Raw genomic sequence first — 14432 nt, forward strand, 5'->3', positions numbered from 1 at the left:
TGGGGCCAGAGTCTTAGCTGACCAACCCCTGATGACAGAGCTCAAGCAACACTTCTCCACAGCTACCTCAGTTCTTCTGAGCAGACCTGTCCTGGGCTTTGCTGCCCAAATGGCTGCAGAAGCTCCAGCCCTCAGAGCCACTAGTGCAGAGTCCGGTGCCCATCATCAAACCAAGTCCAGAGCCTAGGAGGCTGTCATGTTCCTCCTCCTAATCCAGCCGCCCCCCAGGAAGCAGCCCCCCACCACCGTGCACAGCCCCGCGGGGGTCCTATCTCATGGGACAGGGGCATGTTGTGAGTATCTACTGTGCGCCGGGGCCTTTGGCACAGCTGGCATTGTGGCCTACTTGACTAGCATTATGATCCCTGACGTGCAGATGAGGAGACAGAGGACAGAGTCAGGAGACCTGCCTGACCTCACACAGGTGGCAGAAACATCGCTGGAATCAGGACTCAGCTCTTCTCAAGCCACCGAGTGCACACTCTTGGTGCCACATGTCACCCAAAGCAGCCACAGATTCCTGAGAAACACTTACTGGATTAAAACCAACTGCCCAGGGCTGGGGGAGGAGGAACTGGGGAGTGACGGCAGCTGGGCTCGGGGTCTCTTTGGGGCTGATGGAAACGTGCTGCAATCAGTGGTGATAGTTGCACAATCTCGTGAATATCCTAAAACCACGAAATTGTACACTTTAAAGTGGTGAATTTTTTGGTGTGTGAATTATATCTCAATAAAAAAGTGGAAAAGTACTATGTCAAAAATTATCTTACATAAAGAATACCAAAGGTCAAAAAAAATCTTAGAAAACCCTTGTTTATATCCATCATTTCATGGCTTCGCTTCCCTTCATCCAATAGGCATTCCATTAATGTGGGCTTTTTAGTATCTATAGAAAATGATGAATGGGAAGGTATGGTTTTAAAGTTATTTCCCCAAAGGGTTTCAGCGAGGTTATAAATCATGGGAAGGGAACAGAATGGTTTTATGGTGTTACTTGAACCCCTCGATTACAGGAGGTTGAGGTCATCCACTCACTCCTGCAGTCCTCGGGCAGAGGAAGGCACACTATCCTCAGCTTCCACTCTGAGCTACTAGCTCTGCTCAGCTTTTAAAAATGAAGAGGTGTAAGCCATGCCTAAATCAGCAGATTTCTCAGGGGAGCCTCAGGACTCCTTGAGTTAAACATTATTCACGAACACTGAGGTAACTGGTGGATCTGTTTTCTAAAATAACCTCTGGCAGCAAATGTTTACTTACATTTTCAAAGGAAAAACTTGGGCAAAAGATGAAACATGGAACCCACATAGTAGGAAGTAGGGAAAATAATAAAAAGGGAAAAGATTACCAAGTAAGAAAATAGACTACCTCTTTAACTCTGTGGCCGTACATGACTCTACAGAGAACAGCGTCTCAGAATTGCAGTGTGAAGTGTGTTGGTTATATTCTTAGTAAGCGTTAAAATCTCATCCGTCCGTCCAGTATTTCATTTCTGCAGCCCTTCAGTTTCCTTGTTTGGAGTTTTCATTACTCTGAAGCTCTGGGAGGATGAGTTTCCATGCTCCTCTCCGGCCTTCCCAAGCCCCACTCTCTAGACGCTCCCAGGAGGCAGGGGGTTCCTAGGGATCCAGCAACTCTGAAAACCCGGCTTCTCCTCTTAGGCCTGGGATATGGATGACGGTAGACAGTCACCGTCCTGTGGCATGATTCTCTCAATGACCCATCTGGAAGATAACCTAGTCCGAAGGGTGCTGTCTGCACAGGATCCACTCTAAACTGATACAAAGAATAACCAGCAGCAGAAAGACACCGTTGCAGAAGCGCGACAGCGTAGCATGAGCATCTGTCCGCAGTCATAGAGGTCAAAGGGCTGATCGTGTATTTCCAGCAGCTATGAAAGACCCTGGAGAGGCGATAAACCAACCTCACGACTGGTCAGAACTTTATGAAATGAATACAGTGGGTGTGAGATTCTTGACATTTGGAAGACAGTGCTCTAAAGTTCCTCGGAAACTAGTGAGACCTGGAGTTGGGGGTATGGTGTAGTGGGATCCTGGTTAATCCACTGCAGTATGACCCCCGGCTCAGAATAGGAAGGCCTGGGCAGGCAGCAAAGAGGGGAAGACATTTAGACTGGGCAAATGGTTTGAGCGATGTCACAGACCTGATGCTTTCCCTGACAGGGACAAGATCACGTTTCAGAAGAGAAAAATTTGGGGGTGAGAGAGTCACTTGTCCAGACCATGGGGTTGGCACTGCCTTAGGCTGAACCGCATGGAATCACTAATATTTGACTATTTTTTGACCTACAAAAATGGCAATTTCATATTCAGTTCAAATGATTATGTCAAACGGGCCAAAGAGTTGGGTTTTATTTATTTATTTATTTTCTTTCGGGGGAGCTATTGAAGGTTTTCATTCTTTGGAGTCATCAAGGAGTTTTTGTCCTTGGGAAGTTACCTTAGGAAAATCTCTCTCTACCTGGTCTACCCTTCCTTCTTCCTGTTCATTCCTGCTCTTACCTGCGGACACTCCCCTCCTCCTTCTCTTCTCCCTCCCCCTCCTGTACACACCTGCCTGCTGCCACTCTCCTCCTGCGCAGATGCCTGTCTCCCCAGGTGCTCTCTGCTCCAGGTGCATGGGCTGATGCACCCAGGTGGCTGCAGTCTTGCAGAGACCTCTCGCACTGGAAAGAGCAAAGAAGCCCTCACTGGAAGCCTGGTGGGAGGCCAGCCCCAGATTCCTTACCTAGTAAGGCTTCTCCAAGGCTCTGTGGTGTGCAAGCACTTAGACCAGCAGGGGAAGAAGAAAGGTGATCTCAGTGGAATCCCAGCTACCCCGTCCTTGCCTTTGCTGCAGGAGCGGATGTGCCTTTGAGGCACAATGTCTTAGAGAGAAAGGAGATCAGGATACAAGGGGAAATTGCCGGATGGTGACCAGTGGCGTGGGACCCGGGCGTCCTAGACTAGGCACATCTGCAAGGCTCTGTTCTTAGAAAGGGATATCCTGGGGCATCCGGGAGAGGAAGCGCAGAGAAAAATGAGAGTCAAAAAATAGTTTCAGCCTCCTGATTGCTAAAATATAGCTTGAGGTCTCGGGATGGTGGTGGAGTCATCTACCAGCCCATTACATTGAAACAACCTGCTTAACTGCTGACACACGCTAGAATCTTTGAGGCTGAGGACATTCCTCCCCGACCTCGGGGCTCACTCCATTTCCTGCCCACCCAGCCCTGCCCCCTGGCATTCTGTCTGCAGCCCATACCTGTGGTTCTGGCACAGCCTTGTCCGGCACCCGTCTGCCCTCTTGATTTGTGTGCTTTGAGCCCTGGATCCACCGTCATAGCCCTGACCTTGCACGTGGGTTCAAAAGGGACCGAAGTATTAGTGCTTCCTGCCTCTGGGCACTGGGTTGGAGTTTGCACTGGTCAGGGTCAGACCCCACTCCCGGCGACGCTTCCCTGCCGGGAGGGAGCCTGGCTGGCAGGGCTCCTCTCCACACTCCGTGGACCTCGCCACGCCCACCCTCTCTGCACACGAGTCCCGGGGGGGCAGCAGCTGGATTTCTCTCCCCTGCAGCCTCCAGGGCAGGGCCGGCGTCAGGCCAGGCGGCATGCAGGGAGTAAGCGGTGCTGTGCTCTCAGGAGCCGTTCTGAGGCTGAGCGGGGAGCCAGCTGCCCACGGCGGCGTGGTTTGTGGAAGGTAGCAGAGCTGGACTCGGGATGTGCGACGGCGAGGTCCCTGCCCACCGAGAGGCTCCCTCTCCACCGTTCTCGGTGTTTGTTCCCTGAACTGGCCAGAGGGGGCTCTGACCGCAGCCGCAGCCGGGAAGGAGGACGAGGCACCCGACCCGCCCAGGCACTCGACCACCAGGCAGTGGGGCTTCCAGAGCTGCGGGACTTTGGCGGACCTTCTGCAGCGCCTGGGGCCGCTGGGAGCTGCGCAGGGAGGAGCTGTGACCCTCGGTTAGGAGGTCTGGCCTCCGCCCTGGCGGTGAACCGAGAGCTGCGCGTTTGTTGAGCTTCTCCCCGTGTCTGGGCAGGAGCTCCCACCCCACCGGCGACAGGGCCTGGGTTTCACCTGCGTGCCTGGCCCAGGTTGCTGCTGCGGCCCCGCAGGTCAGGTGCTCTGTGGAGTCACACGGGGGCTCACACGGGCCCCCGGAGCCCCTGGAAAGTGGGCCCACTGCCTACGGTGCTCTGCACCCAGTGGTGTGTTTCCTGCTCTCTCTGCAGCCACTCCAGGGCGAAACTGCCCGCTCTGGTCCCTCTCCAGACTGGGCCCCCGGTGCTTGCAGGACGTGTGTCTCTACAGGTCGTCTGCCCCTTAGGTTGCACTAAACAGCCTGATCTTGGCGGGACAACCTCAGCATCTTACGTCCAGTTTAAGCCCTTGGGCTAAGTGCGCACCCATCTGTGAGCCCTCAGCTCCCAGTTGGGGGCCCCGCCTGTGCCTGCATCTTTCCTGGGATAATGAACTGTTAGCTTGGCTCCTTGGGATCTGACACCTGACCTTCACCGGCTCTTACCTGGAATGGAAATCAGAACCTTCACAGGGCTGGCCTTTTTGTCCATTGCCAGTTGATACCTGTGTGATGAAAGGAGATGAAGAACGCTTCTAGGACTCGGGCCGGCTCAGGTCAGCAGCCAGGGCAGCTGTTCCCTCGGCACCTCTGCCCCCCACATGCCAGGTGACCAAGTCGACACGTGGGGCGGGGTGCTGCCTGCCCTCTAGCCGAGGGGTCCCCGCCGTTGGGCAGCTCTGCTTGTCTTGGGCAAACCTCAACAAGTGAAAGCGCCTCAGGTCCCAGTCAGGAAGTAGCAGTGGAGCAGCTCCCGCCCTTCCTGCAGCCCCTCCTCCTGGCTCCCACCCCCTCCTCTCTGTCCAAGGGAAGGAACGTGTGATTATCTGTGACAGGAACCAAGGATTTCCCATTTGGCTTAAGAAATACATGTATATCTCTTTTAAAAGAAAATCGTACACTTTCCTAGTGTGGAAGTTGAAGGTCCTTGAAAACACCTTCACTTTCTTAAAGTTCCATGGTTTTCCATCATAAAACAAAACAAGCATGGTTCTGTGATGCGTCTTCTGATGTCCCATTGGCCTGGCATTAGATGTCTTTGCGTGTTTTTTGTTTCCTAGCTTTTTTCTTTAAAAAAAAAAAAAAAACAGAACAAAACGATGTGGTATCTTGACAAGTGGAAGAGATAGAGAAATTTGCGAGGTACAAAGGAAGCCCAGAGTACAAAGTGCCAATAAGTATCCTAGAAACCAGTAAAAAAGAAAAGATTTTTAGTAAAAAAAAAAAAGATTCCTGCAATTTTTAAATACACAGAAACTTATAAAATAGTAAAGGTAAATTTAAGTTAGAATTCCTATCCTGGGCAATTGTTTCTTACCAGAAGGGACTGACTTCTCGCTTGAGAGATATGAATCTGTTTTTATTCTTTTCTTTTTTTTTTTTTATTTTTTTTACCATCCCCACCCCACCGCAGTTTTCCCCCCTTGGTGTCCATATGTCCATTCTCTACATCTGTGTCTCAACTTCTGCCCTGCAAACTGGCTCATCTGTACCATTTTTCTAGGTTCCGCATACATGCATTAATATACGATATTTGTTTTTCTCTTTCTGACTTACTTCACTCTGTATGACAGTCTCTAGATCCATCCACGTCTCAACAGATGACTCAATTTCGTTCCTTTTTATGGCTGAGTAATATTCCATTGTATATATGTACCACAACTTCTTTATCCATTCGTCTGTTGATGGGCATTTAGGTTGCTTCCATGACCTGGCTATTGTAAATAGTGCTGCAATGAACATTCGGGTGCATGTGTCTTTTTGAATTACGGTTTTCTCTGGGTATATGCCCAGTAGTGGGATTGCTGGGTCATATGGTAATTCTATTTTTAGTTTTTTAAGGAACCTCCATATTGTTCTCCATAGTGGCTGTATCAATTTACATTCCCACCAACAGTGCAAGAGGGTTCCCTTTTCACCACACCCTCTCCAGCATTTGTTGTTTGTAGATTTTCTGATGATGCCCATTCTAACAGGAGTGAGGTGATACCTCATTGTAGTTTTGATTTGCATTTCTCTAATAATTAGTGATGTTGAGCATCTTTTCATGTGCTTCGTGGCCATCTGTATGTCTTCTTTGGAGAAATGTCTATTTAGGTCTTCTGCCCATTTTTGGATTGGGGTGTTTGTTTCTTTGATATTGAGCTGAATGAGCTGTTTATATATTTTGGAGATTAATCCTTTGTCCGTTGATTCATTTGCAAATATTTTCTCCCATTCTGAGGGTTGTCTTTTCGTCTTGTTTATGGTTTCCTTTGCTGTGCAAAAGCTTTGAAGTTTCATTAGGTCCCACTTGTTTATTTTTGTTTTTATTTCCATTACTCTAGGAGGTGGATCAAAAAAGATCTTGCTGTGATTTATGTCAAAGAGTGTTCTTCCTATGTTTTCCTCTAAGAGTTTTATAGTGTCCAGTCTTATATTTAGGTCTCTAATCCATTTTGAGTTTATTTTTGTGTATGGTGTTAGGGAGTATTCTAATTTCATTCTTTTACATGTAGCTGTCCAGTTTTCCCAGCACCACTTATTGAAGAGACTGTCTTTTCTCCATTGTATATCTTTGCCTCCTTTGTCATAGATTAGTTGACCATAGGTGCGTGGGTTAATCTCTGGGCTTTCTATCTTGTTCCATTGATCTATGTTTCTGTTTTTGTGCCAGTACCATATTGTCTTGATTACTGTAGCTTTGTAGTATAGTCTGAAGTCAGGGAGTCTGATTCCTCCAGCTCCATTTTTTTCCCTCAAGACTGCTTTGCCTATTCGGGGTCTTTTGTGTCTCCATACAAATTTTAAGATGATTTGTTCTAGCTCCGTAAAAAATGCCATTGGTAATTTGATAGGGATTGCATTGAATCTGTAGATTGCTTTGGGTAGTATACTCATTTTCACAATGTTGATTCTTCCAATCCAAGAACATGGTATATCTCTCCATCTGTTGGTATCATCTTTAATTTCTTTCATCAGTGTCTTATAGTTTTCTGCATACAGGTCTTTTGTCTCCCTAGGTAGGTTTATTCCTAGGTATTTTATTCTTTTTGTTGCAATGGTAAATGGGAGTGTTTCCATAATTTCTCTTTCAGATTTTTCATCATTAGTGTATAGGAATGCAAGAGATTTCTGTGCATTAATTTTGTATCCTGCAACTTTACCATATTCATTAATTAGCTCTAGCAGTTTTCTGGTGGCAGTTTTAGGATTCTCTATGTATAGTATCATGTCATCCGCAAACAGTGACAGTTTTACTTCTTCTTTTCCAATTTGTATTCCTTTTATTTCTTTTTCTTCTCTGATTGCCGTGGCTAGGACTTCCAAAACTATGTTGAATAATAGTGGTGAGAGTGGACATCCTTGTCTCGTTCCTGATCTTAGAGGAAATGCTTTCAGTTTTTCACCATTGAGAATGATGTTTGCTGTGGGTTTGTCATATATGGCCTTTATTATGTTGAGGTAGGTTCCCTCTATGCCCACTTTCTGGAGAGTTTTTATCAGAAATGGGTGTTGAATTTTGTCAAAAGCTTTTTCTGCATCTATTGAGATGATCATATGGTTTTTATTCTTCAATTTGTTAATATGGTGTATCACATTGATTGATTTGCGTATATTGAAGAATCCTTGCATCTCTGGGATAAATCCCACTTGATCGTGGGAACATTCTCCAAGATAGATCACATCTTGGGTCACAAATCAAGCCTCAGTAAATTTAAGAAAATTGAAATCATATCAAGCATCTTTTCTGACCACAACGCTATGAGATTAGAAATGAATTACAGGGAAAAAAACGTAAAAAGGACAAACACATGGAGGCTAAACAATACGTTACTAAATAACCAAGAGATCACTGAAGAAATCAAAGAGGAAATCAAAAAATACCTAGAGACAAATGACAATGAAAACACGACGACCCAAAACCTATGGGATGCAGCAAAAGCAGTTCTAAGAGGGAAGTTTATAGCTATACAAGCCTACCTAAAGAAACAAGAAAAAGCTCAAGTAAACAATCTAACCTTACACTTAAAGAAACTAGAGAAAGAAGAACAAACAAAACCCAAAGTTAGCAGAAGGAAAGAAATCATAAAGATCAGAGCAGAAATAAATGAAATAGAAACAAAGAAAACAATAGCAAAGATCAATCAAACTAAAAGTTGGTTCTTTGAGAAGATAAACAAAATTGATAAGCCATTAGCCAGACTCATCAAGAAAAAGAGGGAGAGGACTCAAATCAATAAAATCAGAAATGAAAAAGGAGAAGTTACAACAGACACTGCAGAAATACAAAGCATCCTAAGAGACTACTACAAGCAACTTTATGCCAATAAAATGGACAACCTGGAAGAAATGGACAAATTCTTAGAGAGGTATAACCTTCCAAGACTGAACCAGGAAGAAATAGAAAATATGAACAGACCAATCACAAGTAATGAAATTGAAACTGTGATTAAAAATCTTCCAACAAACAAAAGTCCAGGACCAGATGGCTTCACAGGTGAATTCTATCAAACATTTAGAGAAGAGCTAACACCCATCCTTCTCAAACTCTTCCAAAAAATTGCAGAGGAAGGAACACTCCCAAACTCATTCTATGAGGCCACCATCACCCTGATACCAAAACCAGACAAAGACACTACAAAAAAAGAAAATTACAGACCAATATCACTGATGAATATAGATGCAAAAATCCTCAACAAAATACTAGCAAACAGAATCCAACAACACATTAAAAGGATCATACACCATGAATCTGTTTTTAAAAAGTTATGTAGGCTGTTTATGTAGATAAAATGTCATCTGGTTGCCAGTTAGGATCAGTGACTGGACATTCTCAGAGAAAAGGAAAGGTGCTTTTCTATGACTCCTTCTCGAAGTTTAGAGTTGGTTATTTAGGTTTGAATAGAAAAGTGGATGTTAAAGATCTGACAGCTTCAACCCGCTAAGAATGAACACTTTAAAATTAGCGTCTGGATTTCATAAGAATCATCCATTTATATCAGTTTGACCCTGTAGGAATAGGCATATTATTGGCACGAGGAACGGAGAACTGAAGTTTGATCAGCTCTTCATTTGCTTTAATGGTCTCAGCTGCTCAGACCATGCTTCACAGAGGGGACTGGACGTCTCTGTTTTATCGTCCGCACAGAAGGATGGGTCGTTAGAGGCCACCAGGAAGCTGGTCCAACTCCCTAAGACACTGAGTTCCAGTGTCACACGGACAATTCATGGGCTGCACAGAGGGAGGCCCCCTTCCACTCCTGAGCGTGTGGAGAAGCCACATGTGATAGTTACACGGCTTACCGTGGCTTCGTAATGTGGTGTGTGGAGGGATCCGTGCTGACGTCCACCTGAATTACTTTTGGAAAGGACCAGAAAGCTGGCTTTGGAATGTATTCTAGATGAGAGCATTACTCATTATTTACTGTGGAGGGCTGTTCCTATTTTTGCTTGTTTCTCCAGTGTTTAGGTAGCATGGCTCCCACTCCGGGGAGAGGGGTGGGTGGCAGGGTGAGATTCTGTCTGGAGACCAAGTTAGAGCCGGAGGAGGCTTCGCAGAGGAGTCCCCAAGGCATTTCCTACCGAAAACAGTACAACCGAGGCGACAAAGTGATGATTCTGTTTTCATTATAACTTGTCAATAAATTTTACTTCTACACCTCCAGTTTGAAAAAGCATTTCTGACCCACAAAATGCTCACCAGTTTTCCAGCTATATGCAAGATACTGAATCTCCATGTCTCATCAACTTAGCTGTTAAGTAAGATTTCCAGAATATTTGCAGGGGTGGGGTCTGGAGTTTCAGCTTACTACCAGGTCTGCCAGGGAAGCAGACCCTACATTTAAATGTCTGTGTTTCCCTTCATGTCTGCAGAATGTCTTCCAAGAGTGTAGTTACCTGTTAATGGAGCCAGGATGGCTTTTTTCTTTTTTTTGACGCTGTTGCCCTGAGCCCTGGAATGAAGAGTGAGGGTTTCTGCTCACTCTGGCTGAGAGGTCGGCGCACCCACAAATGCCAAATGAGGGTGGCCTTTCTTTTGCTGGAGAACAAGGAAACACCTCCTACATGGTAGATAGCAACATAAAAAGGGATCAGGTCTGCCAACTAAGGCAGCATTTGGGAAAAATAAATGTTCCGAAGCCTTACAGTAGGATCTCTCCATCTCTCTTCATCTCTCCGTCAGATGAAACTCATAGTTTAGCTTCGATTTTGATGACAGTTCTAACTGGGGGGAAAAAAATGAATATTATGCTGTCACAGAGTAAGCAAGCTGGGCTGCTTTGTGAGTTCTGCAGCTGATGGCAGGTATCAAATTTCACACTCCGTGTTTCCCACAGTGAAAACACGCCCCTGCCTGGGACAGTAGGACTGCGTCTTAGGAAATCATCACAGAAGGGAGCCTGTGAGTGTTTCAAGCAGGAAGGACAAGACTGGCAGCCCAGGTTGGAACCAATTAACGCCAACTTGAGGATGTCATTTCACTTAGAGAGTAAATACAGCATATGAGTTCCTAACTTTGCATGCTGGAGCATACTTCTTGCTTTTACAGTGGGACTGCCTGTCTGACCAAACCACCAGCCCCTCGAGGGGGCTTGACTGGGAGAGCAGTGATATCAGGGGGCCTGTGAGTGGGTGTGCCCTGTGAGCGGGCTCTTGACGGCACCGCAGAGCTTCCACGGGCCTGTCCCAGCCACGAGGACGGTGGGCGTGCCTCAGCATCCTGGGAACGACAGGACGCTTTTCCTGTCCTGTTTCTCCTTCTTGCCTTTTCTCTTCAGGTGGGGACCTCCCCACTTCATCTGCCTTCCCTCCTCATCCCTGGCCCCCGCCCTGACCAGCACTAACCCAGTTAAAATCCATCAGAGGCAGGGTCTCCAGTATCTGCAGTTTTTACAATACCTCCTAGATTGGCTAACTTGAACTCATTAACATTGATGCGTTGCCTTAAATAAGCCTTTGTCTCCTTAAGAGCGAAAGCATTTTTCTTTGTTAAAGAAATGTCAGGTATTACTAAGTAAGGAGACGCTTGTGGGAGGGAGCTGGACTCCTTACCCAGCCCTGAATAGGAAACTGACCCAGCGTTAAGGCTGTGGGCACTCCCTGCCCTCCAACCCCCCCCCCCCCACCCCACCCCCAACCCCCCCGGCCAGCCTCCTTCCCTTGGGACACTGGTTATTGCTGCTGAAGGGTTAGTTCCAGCTTTGATAAGTCTGGTTAAAAGATGCAGCTCTAAGGAACAGACAAAACTGCATTCAGATTCTCAAACTGCAGTATTTCTGGCCGTTCAATCTTGTGCATTTTACCTCAGAACTTCAATCTCTTTATAAAATGGGAGTATTAACATTATATATAATTGTAATTATATATGCAATTATGTGTGCACATACTTATAAATGTCAGATACGTATTTATTTATTTATTTATTTACCTGTTTCACATTTTTTAAAACCTTCCTTAATAGTCCCCAGATAGCATACTTATTTTTCAGACCTAACTTGCTCTCAGGTTGGTATGGAATGATTTTCATGACCTAGGCTTTGAAATTCTTCCCCGCAAGGAGTTTACCTCTTTATATTCCATACCTACTGCAGAGTCCAGCCCATAATAGTAGGTATTCAATAAATTAAATAATGATGCTGCTTCTAATTACATTTCTAAGGAAGGAGTATGCCTTAGAACAAACCATTTTCTCTAGATAGAATTGTTTCTTTCTTGTTAGGGTTCCACTTCTTAAGCCTGATTTTGATCTTTTCTCTTCTGCAGACGGGTGGTTCCAGCAGGCTCTGAGTCACTGGGGGAGTTTTATGACATTGAAATCAGATCTGTATCTTCCTGTGTTAGTCTGGACCAGATTCCTTACTTTTGGGAGTTAATGGGCAATCATTTTTTCTGATTAACCTTTAAAATGCATTAGAAAGAAAAATAGACTTAAAGCCATGTATCAAAATAAGTAATGTGTGTTTAATAATATCATCTCAGTTTTTAGCAACCACTGAAATACTATTGTAACTTGGATCCACTTAGTGACGGAAAATCCGTTCCTAAATTTAAGTGTTTCCGTGGGTTGTTGGCTTTAGTGGTCCTTGCATCTTGGGGGAGGTGGCATGGGAAGCGCGGCCGAGCGTTTCCGTGGGTTGGAGAGAAATGTTCACCGTTCGCTTGGAGCGTGGGGTGCAGGTCCGACGTCACTAGCAAAGCCCCCGCCGCCGCTCTGTGTGTTTTGACTGCCTGACAAGTGCGGGGCTGAGACGTGGGCGCGGCCATTGCCGTCATTCCTGCGTTTGTCCTGGCCGGGCCGGCCTGGCGCGGGGACGCGGTGACCTTGGCCGCGGTGGGACGTGCGCGCCCAGGCTGCCCTGCGCCTGTGGGACGCGCCGGTCCGGTCTGGACGCACGCAGCCCCTGCGCCCTCCCGGGCCGGGCCGCCTCGGGCTCTGTCCGGCTCTGGCCCCGGCCGTCGGGCCACCTCCTGGGCAGGCAGACGACCCGGAGGCAGGTGGCGCCGCCCCAGGCCGGACGGGCGGCCCCAGGGCTGTGAGCAAGAGCCGGTCCCCTCCCGGCTCCTCCGACGCCCAGACTCCCCCCGTCCTTCCCCGCTCTGTGTCCCCTCTGTCCGCGCCGCCTGCCGTTCCCCTCCCAGTCACTTCCCCCTGCGCGCCCCCTCGGTGCCCCCGACCCCCGCCTCCCCGACAGGGTTTACTCGCGACCTTGGCAACCTGCGGAGCCCACTCAGCACGTGCAGGGCTGGCTTCTCGGGGTTGAGCATCAGGTGCGCCCCTGACCTCGCGCCCGCGCTCACCCCGCAGGCCGGTGCGCTGGACCGAGGAGCACCGTCCGTCCTGCGCCTGCGGGCAGTTCTGGGCTCGGTACCTGGGGGTCTACAGCAGCGTGTTTTGTTTTGGAGGAAAACAGAAGGCCAGGACCTTTCATCAGCTCTGTGAATAAAATCCAATTTCGGGAACAACACTGGGAGGGAGACAGGAAACTTCAAAGGCTGACACAAAGGAAAACCATTCTTCTGTGATAATAGGGACTTGGAACTTAGGTGTGTGGGGTTCATTTCTAAGAAGCTTGAGAATTCTTTTTCTTTTAAAACTGCATTTTGATCAGAATTATGGCTGTAATATTTTAGAATTTCTGAGGAAAAAAGGGAGTTTCTTGATACCAATTTTTAAGGCCTGGTCCTCATGAGAAAATCGTGAAGACGGTGAGGAGTGATAAAAAGAGGGTTGGAGTGGCCGGGGCTGCCGTCTCTCGGGGTTTGAGGTTTAACTTGGGTGATTGGAAGGCGATTCTTCCGTGCGGTGGGTGGAGGGCCTGCCCCCCAACCCCAGACTCAGGGGCAGCCTCAGACTCCTGCGGGGTCCTGAGAGAGCAGACACCGTCAAGGGGGCTTCCCAGGCACGGGGGCCACGGGCCAAAGACACTAGCTGGAGGCCAGCCAACCAGCGGCAGGTCGACCAGGGCAGATCCCTGGTCTTGCTGTTTTCCCTGTGGGCCTCGGCCGGCTTTCCGGCAGTTTGTGTTTGTCTGTCTTGACTCTGTGGCCGCCCAGATGGCCTGAGGAACCCAGCTGGAATCTTCTTTAGACTGCACGTAAGGGATGGGCTCCGGAGTCCCCGGCTTCAGGTTTTCCTTCCTCAAGTGTCAGGGAGCCGCAGTGCGGCTGGACTGTTCTCAGTTGACCTCAGTTGGGGTTTGGGGACCACACAGCTTGAGGCCCATGGCATGATGGGCGGTGGCCCATGCCCTCAGATCACTCGTCCTTCTTGTGTTGCTAAGAACCACTTCGCCTGAGACGGGGGAAAGAGCTCCTAGGTCGCCAGGGATCCGTCTCTGTGCTGGCCATCCACGCCCGCCACGGCAGTGACCGGGAGGTCGGTTCACACGCTATGCCGGCAGTTCTACCTGGGGTGGGGTCGCACGTCTCCCACCACCTGGTGGAGCCACCTCGGGCTAGTGACTCCAGGCTGACCCTGGTTTCAGGCGAACAAGTGGGTGTCTGACACCTGCTGGCGCACAGGGCCTGTGCTGGGTGCCTTCTTCCTCCTACGCCCAGTAGCCACGCCACTGGGGCAGACGGGCGTCAGGACACGGCCCAGCTATCTGCTGTGCGGCCCTGGGACGATGGCGGGCAACCGGAGCTGCCCTGAGTCGCCCCCAAACGGGCCTGGCCTCGCGGTGTGGGTGGGCGCGAATCCGGAGCTCTGTGAATTGACGAGAGCAGGCGTGGATACGAAGGCTGCTGGAGCGTCCTCTCCGATACTGTTTCACTCAGTACGGTCAAGAGGAACGTTTCTCCATCTGGCCCAGCTGCCTTCCTAAGACAGGAGAAACTTAAGGAGAAGCTTCCGCATCTGATTGGCTGTCCCA

This window comes from Balaenoptera ricei, chromosome 12, assembly GCF_028023285.1.
Source record: "Balaenoptera ricei isolate mBalRic1 chromosome 12, mBalRic1.hap2, whole genome shotgun sequence".
Classification (NCBI taxonomy): Eukaryota; Metazoa; Chordata; class Mammalia; order Artiodactyla; family Balaenopteridae; genus Balaenoptera; species Balaenoptera ricei.